The sequence below is a fragment of the Stenella coeruleoalba genome, assembly GCF_951394435.1.
Source record: "Stenella coeruleoalba genome assembly, chromosome: 21".
Lineage (NCBI taxonomy): Eukaryota > Metazoa > Chordata > Mammalia > Artiodactyla > Delphinidae > Stenella > Stenella coeruleoalba.
In genome coordinates, this window is record NC_137167.1 from 23,492,784 (window position 1) to 23,509,272 (window position 16,489).

Genomic DNA, 16,489 nt, shown 5'->3' on the forward strand with positions numbered 1-16,489 from the left:
CAATTTCTTCACCTGTTAAACTGAGATAATAATACTATCTACCTGTTAGGATCGTTAGAGAACGAAATAAGGCAACACATAGGGGACACTTAGAACAGTGCTTGTCATAAGTGTTCAAAAAATACTAGCGGTTATTATTTTATTATTCTATCATTATTTATAATACTATATATTATTAAATATAATTTTATAATACTAAAATTATTAAATATAATATATAAATACTATCTATAGTATAATATTTGTTACTATCGTTATTAATGAATAATATAGTCAGTTTTGAAGAATTGTAATGTAGCATATATCCTGAGAAGGCTCTGAAGACCTCTTTTATTTTTTTATTTTTTAAAATTTATTTACTTATTTATTTATTTTGGGCTGCATTGGGTCTTCGCTGCTGCGTGCGGGCTTTTTCTAGTTGCGGTGAGCGGGGTCTGCTCTTCGTTGCAGTGTGCGGGCTTCTCATTGCGGTGTCTTCTCTTGTTGCAGAGCACCAGCTCTAGGCGCACAGGCTTCAGTAGTTGTGGCACGTGGGCTCAGTAGTTGTGGCTCGCGGGCTCTAGAGAGCAGGCTCAGTAGTTGTGGCGCACGGGCTTAGTTGCTCCGTGCGTGTGGGATCTTCCTGGACCAGGAATTGAACCTGTGTCCCCTACACTGGCAGGCGGATTCTTAACCACTGCACCACCAGGGAAGTCCCTGAAGACCTCCTTTTTTTTTTTTTTTTTTTTTTTGCTGTACGCAGGCCTCTCACTGTTATGGCCTCTCCTCTTGCGGAGCACAGGCTCCGGACGCACAGGCTCAGCGGCCATGGCTCACGGGCCCAGCCGCTCCACGGCATGTGGGATCTTCCAGGACCGGGGCACGAACCCGCATCCCCTGCATCGGCAGGCAGACTCTCAACAACTGCGCCACCAGGGAAGCCCTGAAGACCTCTTTTAAATAGACTTTATTTTTTAAAGCAGTTTTAGGGTCACAGCAGAATTGGGCAGAAAGTACAGAGAGTCTGCCCCCCAACACACATACAGCCTCTCCTACGATTCTGAAGGCTTCTGAGGAATGACATCTTTCTGAGATGGCTTGTGTATATTTTGAGGCCGGACTGGGCAGGCCTCTCATACTGCAAAGAATGAGTTGAATGATGTTCTGAAAGCTTCTCTGCCCAAGATTTCCCTGTGATCTGTCTCCTCCCGACTGATACTTCTATCCCATTCAGTCATTCTTGGTTGTTGACACCTCCACTGGTGAGATGGGGTTACTGGATCCTTCCTGCTCTGGCAGTTAGCTGAGAGCGGAACCTCATGTGAAGGAAATGAGTTCTGATAAACAGTTGTGGAATGGGGGAGCTCCCCAGTGCAGGGGCTCAAGGGCAGTGGGCCTGGATGTTGCACACAGCAAAGCCTGTGCATTTGTGGGGAGGGCAGCATGAACCCATGGGTTCCCTGCTTGTGATTTGGGGGGTGTGGGGAATCGGGAGAGGAAGACAGATGCTCGGAAAGGGAGGAGGAGGGTAAGAGGAGCCTTTGCTTAGTCACGGCTTTACCAAGGGCTGACCCTTGGGTACAGCTCTGCTAGAGGAAGAACGGAAAGACAGCTTAGATTTTTTTACTTTTTAATTTTGGAATCGATTTCAATTTTATCCACATTGTATAGGAGAAAATTTCTAAGTGTTGAAACAGCTTTGCTTTGAAAAAAAATCATCCTACAGGTAAATGGACTTTGTATGAATGTTAACACATATAAATTCATGTAACCAGCTGCACAGTCAGCATACAGAACAATTCTACCATCACATAAAATTCCCTGTGCTGTATCTCTGTACTCACACTCACCTCTGGCAGCCACTGATCTGTTCTTCAACACTATAGTTTGAGACAGCTCTGCTTTGAATAATTTTGTCTTTTATCCTCATGGAGTTTGCGAAAACTGTGGGTTTTTGGGTCAGAGAGAAATGTTACCTCTTCCATTACTAAGTATGTGATTTGGGGAGGTTAACTTAATGAGACATGGAAAGAAGAGGTAACATATTTATAAGGTCCTGCCCGCTGAGGATAAGTCTGTCTTTGCCATCTTGGTATCTTTGCCTTACTCAACAGATCAGAGTGAAGTTAATGGCTGGTGGCGTGGGGATGGGGTGGTCTGGACTAAATGAGATAATATATGTGAAGTACTTACAACACTGGTTGTCATATAAGAAACGTTCAAAAAATACTAGCTGTTATAATTTCATTATTACTCTGATGAAAAATATAGTTGGTTTTGTCCAGACTGTGCTGAAGAGTTGTGATGTAGCATATACACCAAGAAGCCTCTGAAGATGTTTTTAAAATATTGAGTTTATTTTTTAGAGCAGTTTTAGGTTCACAGCAAAATTGATTTACAATGAACAGGTAGAAAGTTACTTGAGGAAAGAAGATAAAGGGTTTGGGAGATGAAATGAGATGGTTAAAAAGTAAAAGAGCCAGCATAGGGTGTGTTTGAAGAGAGAGATTTGTTCTGTTTTGGGGGGACGGGGTTGAGACATGGAAAAAAAAAATTGGATGTAGTTGAATGCTGTGATCAGTAGGCCTTTTTTGCTGGATGAGGAGGATGTTATAGACATTTTGTTGTGTATTATAAAGGAAAATTTCTATGGCATTTTCAAAAGATGATATGAAGTTTTAAGTTGCTTTTAAATTATTTTTGGATATAATTTACTGATGTGTTCTGTTTTTTTTTTTTTTTTTTTTTTTTTTGCGGTGCGCGGGCCTCTCACTGCTGTGGCCTCTCCCGTTGCGGAGCACAGGCTCCGGACGTGCAGGCTCAGCGGCCGCTCCGCGGCATGTGGGATCCTCCCGGACCGGGGCACGAACCCGCGTCCCCTGCATTGGCAGGCGGACTCTCAACCACTGCGCCACCAGGGAAGCCCTGTCTTCTGTTTCTGAGGCAGACCTTGAAGCAGCACAACAGTCTTTTTTATTTATTATATTATACTTATTGTGACATATATTTTAATTAATGTGATATATATATGCAGATTTAATAAATACTATGTGCCAGGCACTGTTGAAGTGGCCTTATCAACCTTATCTCATTTAATCCTGAAAACAACCCTAAGAGATAGGTATTGTTATCAGTATTCCCTTTTATGGAAGAGGAAACGAAGATTTACAGGGGTTGAGTAACCCATTCAGAGCTATTAAATGGATTTGAACGCAGGCTTTCTAACGGCAGAAATCAATCCTTTAGCCATTATGCTATATTGGTGCCACTCAGCTTCAGATTTCTCATCTGTAAGATAGAGAATAATTCCTAACCCATAAAATCATTCTGAGGCTTAAATGAGATCATTATAACCTCCCTGAACGGTTTATTCTCATTCTTCTTTGATTCCAATTGTCCATTACCGTGCCTTGCACATAGAAGAGATTTCAATAAAAGCACTACCATTTTATGACTAAACTTATTCCATACCGACTCTAGGTTTTACGCAAGAAATTATTGAGTTAATAATTACTGTGCTACCACTGGCGATACAAAGCTAAATAAGACAGTCCTTGCCCTGAGAGCTCAAAGTCCTGTGGGTTAAAAACACACAAAGAGATCATTCCCAGATATTGTGGGCAAGTGCAGTTAGAGCAGAAGTACAGGTGTATGGTCTGCCTGAAAGCTGTTTTAAAGGATAATTTGGAGTTCAGAAGGTAGGTGAGTAGAAAAAGGTGGGCTTAGGAACCCAAGACACCGATGGGAGAGTGGAAAACCAGTGGTATTTGGTGTTTGTTGCTGAAGCATAAAATGCTAAGCAAGAGGTGGCAAGAAATGAGGTTGGAGAGGTAAGCACCGTGTGTGCCATGTGGAAAAACTTGAACTCCATCTTGTCAGCCATTGTTTCCAAAACAGCTTTTTCCCCACTCTCTTTAAATTTTTGCCGTATCCATGTTGTCTCTATAATATTATTTAATACTAAAATCAGTTCATTTTTACTTAACCTTGCCTAAGCAGTAATATCCCCGAAATCACAGTTTTGTTATACCAGTTTTATTTTTCTAATACACTTTACAATAAATGCATTACAATTAAAAACTTAGAAAATATTTATCCTTGCATCACTGAAAATCATCTCAGATACCCCTGAGGGAATGTGTACCATGCTTGTTCAGGTAAGCAGTGGGGAGTCCTTGAAGGGTTTTCAGCAGAGCAATGATTCAGTTAGATTTACTTTCTTTATGAAAAATGGAAATTTAAAAATTTTACATAGGAAAAGAATGAGCAAATAGGCATTTCTCATTACAGAATGTTCTCTTTAAGATTTAGGGTTTATATTCCCATCTCTAGTCTATGGATCCCAGAGAAAAACTAGTTTGCCAGCTTAAGCCACAGTACTTCTTTTAAGAAGGTCCAAATGAACAAACACTTGTTTATTTTCCTAAGCAAATACAAAGCACTGTATTTGCTTAGAAAGTTTGCTCATCTGTATGATTTTGTGAGCCTATTGTTTTTATTCTAAGAGTTTTGTCTTTTTCTCTTTTATTCTATTTTGTTTTATAATCATGCTTCCAAAGTAAAATCTACAAAACAGAGTTTTTTTCAGAGAAATCTAGTTTCTACCCTTCACCTCTAACTGGTTCCCTCAATCTAGGGAATTATTTTTTCAAATTTATTTGTGGTTTATCCTTCTATTTAAAAACATATATAAATATAGCTCCACCTTGCTTTATTTACACTGTATTCTGGAAACCACTCCATAGCAATACAGAGAGATGTTTTTCATTTAGAGTGTGGTTTTTTGTTTGTTGGTTTGTTTTTAATAAGTTCATCCTGATACTTTTTATTTATTTATTTATTTTTGGCTGTGTTGGGTCTTCGTTTCTGTGCGAGGGCTTTCTCTAGTTGTGGCAAGCGGGGGCCACTCTTCACTGCGGTGAGCAGGCCTCTCACTATTGCGGCCTCTCATGTTGTGGAGCACAGGCTCCAGAAGCGCAGGCTCAGTAGTTGTGGCTCACAGGCCCAGTTGCTCCGCGGCATGTGGGATCTTCCCAGACCAGGGCTCGAACCCGCGTCCCCTGCATTGGCAGGCAGATTCTCAACCACTGTGCCACCAGGGAAGCCCCTGTTGCATTTTTTAATCGCCTTGGCACCTGGAGCCATGGAGGAAAGACCTGAACCTTCTCTGAAAAAAAAAGTTGTTTTGTTTTTTTTTTTTAACTTTTGTGACTTTGGCAACAGGGCCTGAAAGTGTCACAGAGAGAATAACTTTGAGCATTACTACTTTAAGGCAGAAAATCATTTTACCTCTATTGTTACCAGCTCAATCCTGTTTGGGTACCCAAAGTATTATGTTCGTAATCATGCAGGAGCCTGTGAATTCAATTAAAATCTGGTGTGACTTCCTGAAAATCACCATTTAGGATGACTGAATTCCTTTAACTTGATTGGGCAAGAGGGCACATGTCCTAAAACGTGCTGGAGTCTCTTCCTAGCATCTATTTCTTACCACCCAGAGTCCAAGAAAATAGTCCTCACCTTATGGTCATTAGTATTTACTGCAGACCCTCGACTTCCCCTGTGTCTTTTCTCAGCATCCTGTGCAAGGAGCAGGTTGGGTTTGAATGTCACGGTTATTGAGCAAATTTGAAAATAGGTGGGTTTGTAGGAGTCAGAGTGAGAAGGGTAGCTGGTCTCGTAAGAGGAGTGAGAAGTTAACGGACTGTGGGAGGGATGAGTCATAGCTGCTCTGAGCTTCAGAAACAGCTCAGCGCGGCCAGCTGTGGGCACTCAGCCTTTTAGCAAGTGACTCTCTCCGTCCTCCCCCAAATGGGCTGGGACACAAATGAGTCGGGAGGTCCTGAAGAGGAAACTCCACATTTGAAAACTGTACCTTAGCCTCTCGGTTCCGCGCAGGGACGGTCTTTGAAAACTGGTCCTAAGTCCGAGCTCACAGGAGTGACCTGAAGGAGGTGCTGCCAGGGTGACAGAGGCTGGAATACACAGAATCTCTCTCTCTCTTTTTTTTTTTTTTTTTGCATGGGGTTAAGTGGAAGGATCTGCTGCTATTGCATATCCAAACCTAGGCCATCCCTAATGCTTCATCGTCTTTCTCAGTTCCGACAAAAAAAAGTTCGCGTGTACATTTACGCACCGCACCCTAAAAATTGTTGGGAGGAAAAAGTTTGTAATAAAAAGAGGCACGGCAGTGTGGTTAGGTTTCATTTGCACTGCCCTCAAACTAGTGATCTCATTGGAAAGAAGCTCAGAGACGTCAGAGGTGTAGAGGGAAGGAAAGGCAAGTTGCTCCAGGTTGGATCAACAATTCAGCATAACCATTCATCAGGAGTTGTCCCCGGAGACTCCTGGATCCCGCAGCTTTGCTGCCGGAAGCTGTGGCCCGTGACTTTGGTGAGGCTGTGAGGTTAGGTACAATGCAGGGGCGTAAATGAAGGAATGTTCCCTTTCTCCTCTCCATTGCCCTCCCTCTTTCCTGTATCCTCTTAGTGTATCTTACAAGGATCCCAAACTGTCATTCCCTTCGTGGTTGAAGGACTCTATTGTAAAGGGCCCTTCAGTTCTTGGGCAAACACAGTTAAGATGAAGACCCTCTACTGAGGCCCCTGAGTCACAGCTCTGAGTTAAAAGACATTTGCTCTTGGGATCCTGGGGTCCAACTCTGCAGGCTTCAGTACCACTGTGTCCCTATAAGGAAACACAGATGAATACTATCCAGCATTCACATGAGAAACCCCAGCATGGTTGGCTTTCTCAGACCCACAGCTTGTTTCCTGTGGACATTACAATATGACAAATCCCAGAGTCTCTTCTGAGTAAGGTCCTCAGGTTTGGGACAAGGACAGAGAAGGGGTCAGCTTCAGCAACTCTGTGCACCAAACCCTATTGTGTAACCTTGTATTCTAGGCCCTAAATGTCCCCTCAGTCAAGGACATCTTGTTTCTGTGGAGAAAAATTAAATGAATACATATGACAATCCAGTGGCAAAAACAAAACCTTGACATTTTGTTTCTATTCTATTTTTATGACGGAAAGAAAAGCAAGACAGAGGGGTTGAATAGATAACAGAAGGAAATGATAATCACACCCATTATTTCTTTTCCTAATTCTAGAATCTATAATCATTACCCAAAATTCCTCCAGAACACAACTAAATACCATTAGGTTTGCACTTATTGTTACAGATACTTGGTGCAAGTATTTGGAATATGACCAAGTCTAGTGTGGTCAATCCTGAACAATCTAAAAAGAAGAAAAAGTAATAGCCGAGCAATAAACCAGCGTCTAATGTCTGCTCCTGAAATGCCCAGATAGAAAAGGACATGGGATATAAGTGAAATCTGCCAGGATCTCTCTGATCCCGTTAAGTGCCAAGCCAGGTTCGGGTCCACTGATCTGGCTTGCCAGGCGGATATGTACCTTCTCCCTTCACCCATCTGTGGGTGCCCCTCTTGGAGCGGTGCTACAACCTCACAAGCATGTATTTTGAGAATTTTAAGGAAAAAACTCGAACTCAGACTGATGGAGTTTTGCAATGTTAAAATATTATTAAAATTATGGTGTTCACTACTTAATTCATTCAACTAACATGTATTGTCTGTACACTATATGCGCTGCTTGTTAGTTAGGCACTCACTTCTTGACCGTTAGATAACAGCACTGGAAAATCCACAGACTTTTCTCTCTCATTTTGCCTGGAGGGAATGAGGGCTTTGCACCCCTGCTGCACGCAGGTGTTTCCTTATTCAGAAAGAGGGCCGAAGGCTGCTCCAAACAGACAACTCTGTCATCTCAAGAACAGTTCTTTTTAGAGCAACGCTGCTGACTTGCTGTCCCTTTCTTCTCACATTCAAAACTGACTCTGTAGGTCTGGAGCTTAATTGGAGAAATATTTTAAATTCCACTGATAGGTGGCCCTTCACTGATTCTTGGAAGTGGAAAATATTTTGCTTTGGTCTGAAGCAGCTCCAGAGACAATGCACAACATTCAGCCTCTTGCACGGAGTGGTCAAACAGCTGCAGGTTATTACAGGAGCTGGAGAACATTCAGTATTTAAAATGAAATCTCTACACCTGACAGCAGCTGCAAACTCATCTATGCAGAAGGGAGAAATGGTTCCCATGAACAAGGGCCTTTGAAATGTTACACACCAGGACAAAGCCCTCCTGCTGTAGGGCAGGGTAAATTTGCCTGCATCCCACAATCATGCCATGTGCAATCTCTAATTAAATTTACTTATTTGGGTCTCCAGACTTTTTGTGTGTGCAGGCACAAGGGTTGGCTTGCCATCCACCTACTCTTGCTTTTGAAAAAGGTAGTCATGTGATGAACCATAAGTATTAATGAAGATACTCATTAAATAAAGTAATATATATTTAGAATAGTCATCGCTTCTGAACTTTCCTACATTAGCATCAAAATGCTTAGAAGGATAAAAAGGCATGAGAATTCCGGATAGGGCTTTAATTCTAAAGCGTAGAAAAACCAAATTAACTCTATCCCCAAGGCACTCGAAGGCATATTCCTCTTGCCCAGCAAACACATAATCTTGGTCCCTAAGAATCATACCTGACATTTCTCTTGATTTAATTGATGCAAAAAAGGAGCAAAGCCACATTTAAATGAATGAACATGAATGCCTAATTATTCTTCTTTTTTTTTTTTTGCGGTACGCGGGCCTCTCACTGTTGTGGCCTCTCCCGTTGCGGGGCACAGGCTCCAGATGCGCAGGCTCAGCGGCCATGGCTCACGGGCCTAGCCGCTCCGCGGCATGTGGGATCCTCCCGGACCAGGGCACGAACCCGCGTCCCCTGCATCGGCAGGCATACTCTCAACCACTGCGCTACCAGGGAAGCCCCCTGCCTAATTATTTTTATTGCAAATTATCTGCATGTTTTCCTTACCTTTGTGTGGCTTGCTGAGCCTTTCACAGTGTTCTTACCTGCATTATCTTATTTGAATTTCTCAGCAACCTTGTGAAGAAAACAGGTGACAGAAGTGACTGTCATCATTTTGCAGGTGAGGAAACTGAGGCTCCAAGGTCTCAGGGCTGAGAATTGGCAGTGGCACTCTGCACCGAAAGTAAGGATTTAATCTTTGCTGCCTTCCAGAAGGAACCGAGGCTGTTTGTCAGTACAGCCGATACGTGTGTGTGTGCCTTGGTATAAGTATGGAGACGAAAGGTAGCTGGAAGATTAAAAAAGAAAAACAAAAAAAGATATGGAAAAGGGGGTGAGAATAACTAGAGAAGTTATGGAAAAGTGTGGTTCAATGCAGCAGAATCAGCCCCATGTGCCATAGGGTGAAAATATGAAATGAACAGCTACAATATGTGCTATGAGAATTCTTTGGTTGACACCCTAGCTAGTTGCTAGGCATTGCTTGTAGCAGATATTGTAGTTAGTACATGGAGTAACAATAAGACACAACTTTGAGATAACGTTAACCTCAATGAGGAAGTATCAAAAGATAATGAATGTAGTCAGTAAATTATTGCCTAAGGAGATAGAAATGCCCTAAGCTAATCCATGCTGTATATCAGGACATCTGTACGAACTTATCTGAGGCTGAACATAATAGGTGTTATTAACCTGGAGGAATACGAATCAATTGTGTTTGCTTTATCTAGGAAAGAATGACTGTCAATAGGAGGTGGGTGGCTGAACACCACCCTCTCAAGCCGGAATTCGGCAGTAAGGGTGGGGGGAAGGTGAGGGGGTGGGAGAAGGAAGTAACTGGCAGTCACTGAAATCCACTATTGTGGCACGGGATGCTTCATCAGGTGTTCCGGGGCCTGGGCATCCCTGTGCTCTGATTTCATGCTCGTCAAGCAGCCTCTAAGGGACCTGGAAAATGAGAAGGGGCTGCTGAGATTGGCGTAAACAGTCTGGAAAGACCTATTCCCCCTTAGCGTACAGTAGTAAACTAGCGTACAGTAGTAAACTAGCATTCTGCTTTAGATTTCAGGTCTTTGGGTATAGCTGGTGTGAGTCTGTCCTCCCATGATGCAACCAGTTCTGGGGTTTCTGCATCAGCAAAGCAGAACCCTGATCTTTAAGTGTGATGGGCATACCAAGGCTCTTTGCCCGTTTTGACCATCCCATTCTGGTGGAAGCCAGCATCCTTGGATCACAGCTCTGCTGATCTCCCATAGTGACAGTGCACGTGGTGCTTTTTTCTTTTATTTAAATGACTAATTTGCTTGAGGCATGTAGGGCAGTAGTCTGGTTCAAGGGCAGCTGCAGCCGCATACTGGGACTGGAGAAAATAGGGGTTCTTGCCTTGGTGCTACCACTAGGCACATCTTTGATATTTCTAAGTATTTAACCTAGGTCTAGGTTTCCTCATCTACACGTTGAAGGGATTTCACTATATGATCTTGGTAATTTGCCCAAGGTCACTAAGCTGATCAGTGACAACTGAACATTTACCCAGTTACCCTCCTCCAACTTTACTTCTCTCTTTGTAAATTTGGGAGCGGAGTGTGGGTTAGTGAGGGCAGGGAGAGTCCCAAGGGAATAGTGAGATAGTCTGAAGGGGATTTTACTTCTCCTTAACTGGTTGGAATCAGGGTAGATTATGCACAGAATTTTGTTACCTATATGAAGTCCTCATAAATCAAGAACGATTTCAACCGCAATGCAGTCTCCCAACCTTCTTCATCCCACTGGACACATATAGAGTGATGATGATAGAAAATTGTATGTGTGTAAATACGTGGAGCTGCACGTGGCCACCCCAAGGGATGAGGGACTCAATGTTTTGGCCCCGCCTGTAACCCACGTGCCCAAATACACTGTCTGGAATGCTGTGTCACGGGCCCTCTCAAACCAGGGTGCTACCAGGAGTAAAACTAGATTAAGTCGTCTTCTCTTCTTGGCATCTGTCTCTTATTGGTAGGATAATTTCTCCTCACCCAAAACTGGAGATGCAGGTCACAACCTCCCTTTGTGCTCCACATACAGTGATGGTTTATTGTACAAAGGCTGCATGAAGGAGAGAATATGCTTCTTTGGTTTGGTGTCTCTCTGTAAAGGGAGGACTGTTGGCTTCTACACTGTTGCTTATTTTGTTCTTGCTTATTTCTACATTTATCATGACTATTGTCTTCTTTCAGCATGCTTTATTTAATGGTATAGTACGCTTTGTTCCTTAATGATTAACATCCTAACAGCTGGTCAGGAAGCGAAATTCCAGCATTCAATACATCCTCTCAGTCTTTCTGTATGTACCATAAAAAGCAGAGTCATCCTTATAACGTCTTTTCTAATAATACACTCAAATTTCAGGTCCCATCTCCAAATGTCATAATTTTGCAATGTTAATAGATAGCAACTCACTTGAATGCTACCGTTCTAACAGCAGAGATGTAAGATCAGGATGCATCAGTCTAGTTAGTACAATTTTTTCTTGCTGTTTATTTTATTTTTTGGCCACGAGGCATGTGGGATTTTAGTTACCCAACTAGGGATTGAACCCGTGCCCCCTGCACTGGAAGCGTGGAGTCTTAACCACTGGACCGCCAGGGAAGTCCCTTGTTTACTTTTTAAATGAAGTATAGATTACATACAGTGAGTGCTAGTACATGTTTTGCACCGCCCCTTCAGCAGGTATTTTTGGCATAGCTCTCACGTGTTAGGGCCTCTACTTGACCTGCTTTCTCCTCAGTTTTTGTTTCTCACCTAATCATCTTTATCTCTTCCCTCGGTACTTCTCTGACCCTGTATCTATTTTTTTCTTTTTTTTTTGCCCATTTTCTTTTAATTTCCTCTTTTATCTTTTCTTCCTTTTCTCTCTTCCGTCATTATTTATTCTGTATTTCTCTAAAACATTTCTTTAGATTTCCATAATGTGATACTTCGATTATAATAATTACACTCATTACTCTTCCCCACATTCACAAGGGGTTGCTGAGCTTCTGATCTATCGAGGCTTATCGTTCCCACCTCGTGACAGGTGAGGAACTTCCTACTTTGCTGGTTCCACATCTGATGGCTGAGGTTACTGGGGGTGGATCTTGGAGATATTCCTAGTGTCGGCGTCTGGGGTATGGGGATCCCTAGTCAGTGAGGGATTGACTAGTCAGTGGTTTTCCTAAAGACCAAGATGAGAAGGGCAAACCACACTATGAGAACAACAGGGTGGGGAAACTTTAGCGACTGAGATGTAGGTGGGAGGTAGGATGGTAGATCTGGAGAAAGTCTGAGAGCTCATGAGCAAGACACCAAAACAGCTGTTTTTATGATCCCTGTTCTAGTTCCCTGTTGCTGTGTAACAAACCGCCCCAACTTCAGTGGCATCAAACAACAAAAATCAGTCAGTGCTATTACCTCTCAAAATTGTGGGGTTGACTGGGTTTTGGCAGGCGGTTCTCAGTTGGGGTCTCTCATGTGGATGCAGTCAGGTGGGGGCTGGTGCTGGAATCTGGGGTTAACACTGGCTGTCAGCTAGGACTTCAGCTGCAGCCGTCAGTCAGAACTACATGTGACTTCTTCGTGTATCTGGGCTTCTGGACGGCATGGCAGCTGGGCTCTAAAAGCAAGTATTCAAAGAGAAATCCAGGAGGAAACCGCACTGCCTTTTATGATCTACTCTTAGAAGTCACAAAGTATCACTTCTGTTCTACTCTGTTGGTTGAGATAGTCACAAAGGTCCACCCAGGTTCAAGGGGAAGAGACGCAGACTCCACCTCTCGATGGGAGATGACAAAATCACATTGTCAAAGGAGCATGTGGGAAGGGAGATACTGTGGTGGCCGTCTTCGGGTGATCCAGTCTGCCACAGGCTGCCCTCTGCCACAGTGACTCACACCCCTTCCCCTCCCCAAGACCCTCAAGGACTGTGACTCTCTCTGTCCTTTCCCTTGATCAGAAAGAGTGAGTTTCTCTTGCACTTTTTCCTGTGTGTGCAACTTAAGCAGTTCTGAGTTCCAGGTTGTCCTGCATCTATGCCAAGAAATGTGGAAGGAAAAAGACCCAGGACACTCACCATCTTACTGGACCTTCTTGGAGTTTTGATTTCCCTCCCCAATCTACCTACTATTATTTCCTTTCAGTCTTCATTAGTTGCTTTATGTGTTCTGTCTAGGGTTTATAGATGGAATCAGTGGAAGAGAGACCATGGAGTCTGCTTACTCCATCTTGACTGGAACCAGATCCAGAAGCCATTTCTTAATTTTAGATTTGCATGTCATCTGAGAATGAGAAACAATTTTATCTTCAAACTCAGCAAGACCTGTCACCTTTATATTGAAGTGTTTGTTCTTTAGCTTATCTTTATACCCTCTCATTTTAATGTAGGAGTTGGAAGAGGCCAGGTGGCACTGTCAACACTGTGCCTGGACAATTTTGTGGCTAGATCACATGGTTCATCAGTACAGTTTCTATTTTCCAAGTTACCATGGATGTCAATGTTGCTAAACTTCCCACCGCTGTATAAAAATGTCTCCTTCCTTCCAGATTCCAAGAATATTTTCCTCATGTTTATTTGAGCCTCCACCGACAGACGTTCAAGGCCAGTCCCAAAGCCAGTGCACGTGTTTTAGGTTTTTATTACAGCGTCACTCACTCTGGTTCCAAATTCTGCATCAGTTAAAGTTTGATCAGAGTTGCAAAACCACTTTAAGCAAAGTAAGGAATATATTGTGGGGATTAGAACACACATGATTATGGGAGCTGGTTATGCAGTCTGTGCAATCTGTCCATGCTGAGTCAAGACCTGGGCCTGAGTCAGCGGGATGGACAAGCTTCATGGGGTAGGCGGTGGGGGGGGGGAGGTGGGGGAAGGATGCTAAGTGGAGAAGTGAAGATGGCAGGGACAAACTGGAACCTGTGTGGATGGATGAATGGGAACCCGTGTGTCCCACCTCGGTCTCTCACGCCTCCAGTCCTCCAAGTTCGGTGATGAAGGCGACCTGCAGAAGAGCTGGTGCGCTTCACTGTGGAGTTACACGCAAACCTAACCAGGATTTGGAGCTGCTGCCCTCCATCGCCAGGTGAGCCAGCGGAGGCACCGCTGTGCTGGGAGCTGCCGCGGCACCTGACCCCACGTGGACCTTCTGACTTCCTGCAAACACTGCTCCCGTCTCACTTCTGCCTTCCAAATGTTGCTCAGGTTTTCTGGGATCCATAGTTCCAGCTTAGCTACACTGACATCGTACAAAACCACCACAGTCTCCAAGCTGCTGGCCAGGGGTTAGGGGTATAGCCCGAGAATGCACAGGAAGCGTTTGTCTCTCTGTAATGGCGGAGACTGGCCACTTGAGGATGTGTGTGAATCACGTGCAAACAACACACGTAAAGGTAGGAAAGTTAGTATTTATAAAACAGGGATACTACGAAACTAGCAAATAAAAATGAATAAACGTCCAGAATAAATTTTAATAAAGCTATTAAAGTGATGGTTAATGCTGTTCCAGCATATAGCAAACTGATCATTAAGATGCTGATGGGTTTTCTGCATTAGTCTGCTGGGGCAGCCACAGCAAAGTGCCACAGACTGGGTGGCTGAAACAACAGAAGTGTACATTCTCACAGTTCCGAGTCTGAGATCCAGGTGTTAGCAGGTTGCTTTCTTCCGAGGCCTCTCTCCTTGGCTTGCAGACGGTGCCTTCTTGCTTTGTGTTCAGATGGCCATCTCTCTGTGGGTGCACCTGTTGGTGTCTCTGTGTCCTAGTCTCTTCTTATAAGGACACCAGTCATTGGATTAGGGCCCACTCTGATGACTCTACTTTAATTCCTTCTTTGAAGGTCCCATCTCCAAATACAGTCACATTCTGAGGCACTGAGGTTTAGGACTTCAACATATGAATTTGGAGTGGGGGACACAATTCAGCCCATAACATTTTCTGTAGTACAGTAACGTTTGAGCAATACTACATGCTCTGTTTTCTTCTTGGAAATCCACAAAGTCTATTTGTATATGAAAGATTATACAAAGTCTTGAAAAATATCTAGTATTCATCTTTAACACACCCCACCATTTTATACATTTGTCGATAGTCCTAAACCATCTTTTGTCTCTTATACATTGGCCAGTAATGTTGAACAATTGCACGGTGATCCTACCTGCCAGCTGGTGGTGGCAGTCAGATAGGGAAATGCACGTGAGGCGGAGGAAAGCAAGTACAAACTAGAACGCAGGTCCAACTCTCATCAGAACCTGTGCTGCTCTTTCGGCCCCTCCAAGCCTCAAACTTTGAAGATGCTTGGTGAGTTTCTGTAGATCTACGCTGAGAGATCGCTTTGTTAGGGGGCAAAAGGGTTGGCCTTTGCCACATGGAATTGCCTCTTCCGACTGTACCAAGGGGATCTTCCAGACTGCTAGGGACCTGGAGTCTCCTTGCTCACCTATAGCTGCTGGCCTTTCACCTGGCCCAGCCTCTGCTCACTTCTTTGTTTTCTTGTTCTTTGCAGGTGAGGAAAGGAACAGAGCTGTGGACACCACTGGGGTGTGACAGGCAGCTGGGCAAGGATCCATCCAGGAAGGTGAGGCCAGGTCTCAATGGGTGGGGATGGGTGACAAAGGTTACTGGCTTGCACGGGCAGCTAGCTGTGCAGTGGCGGTGGAAGAAAGAGCCTCTGGCCACAGCCCAGCTCCAGAGGGCCCAGTCAGCCATCTAGCTGTATATACCACTTGCTCGGGCCTCTCCTGGTCCGTGGCCTACTTTCTGCTTCCTAATCTTACCTTTCCAGCCTAATGCTCATTTCAGCTAGAGTTCTTTCCCTGGGCCCTGTGTCCCATTCTGAGCAATTCCTGTGGCTCTGGCCTTGCAGGAATTATCTGAGTCAGACCCCAGACTCACCCCACACCTCAGCCAGGGGAGGACCCTCCCCGCTACCTTGGCACCTGCGGAAGCAGATGGTTCTTTCTGTTCTTGTCGTGCTCTCCTTGTGAATCATCTCCAGGCATTGCAGGTAGAATTTGTCAGCTTCTAATGTCAGCTAAGCTTTCAAACTGGTATCTTCGCAGCCTAGTGAAGATGATATGATTTTAACGAAGTGTGTGTCTCAACAGTGACTGACCCGGCAGGTTAGCACAGTAATAACAGCTTTTGTTTGAGCAAGGCACGGTGCAAGTTGCTTTACATGCTGCATCTCTACTCCTCACAAGAGAGCACGTTGTCCCAATTTTACGGAGAAAATGGGCTCCCAGAGAGCAGCTTCTCATGGATAGAGCGCGTCAGAGCATCAGCTTGGGCCCCTGGCTCCCGACTCCAGGGCCTGGGCCCTCACACGAGCCTTCACAGACATACTGGTTTATGTTAAAACAGCCCTTAGCACAGCATTGTCCTCACTGTCTGTGGAATTACTGCATTTCCCTCTAAATCCCAATTCCGAGTGAGTGCCTCTCCTCCCCCGGCCATAGCCTCTGTCAGAATGCTCCCCTCGGAATTCAGTACACTCAGTTCCATGAAAACCATTCGTACCCCGAGCCCGGTTCACTGAGTTGCTTTGGGAAATATACTGTTTCCAAATTAAAACCGCCACATAAATGTGAGGGGAGGTATTG

At 44.1% G+C, this 16,489-nt stretch overlaps 1 long non-coding RNA gene across 1 annotated transcript in view; it reads left to right on the forward strand.

Moving 5' to 3' along the window:
• Positions 1–16,489, forward strand: part of LOC307179702 — a 36,954-nt gene that overhangs the window by 11,740 nt on the left and 8,725 nt on the right. The window contains exon 2 of the long non-coding RNA XR_013825521.1: positions 15,394–15,465. This is a non-coding gene — a long non-coding RNA (uncharacterized lncRNA). The remainder of the gene's footprint in view (positions 1–15,393; positions 15,466–16,489) is intronic.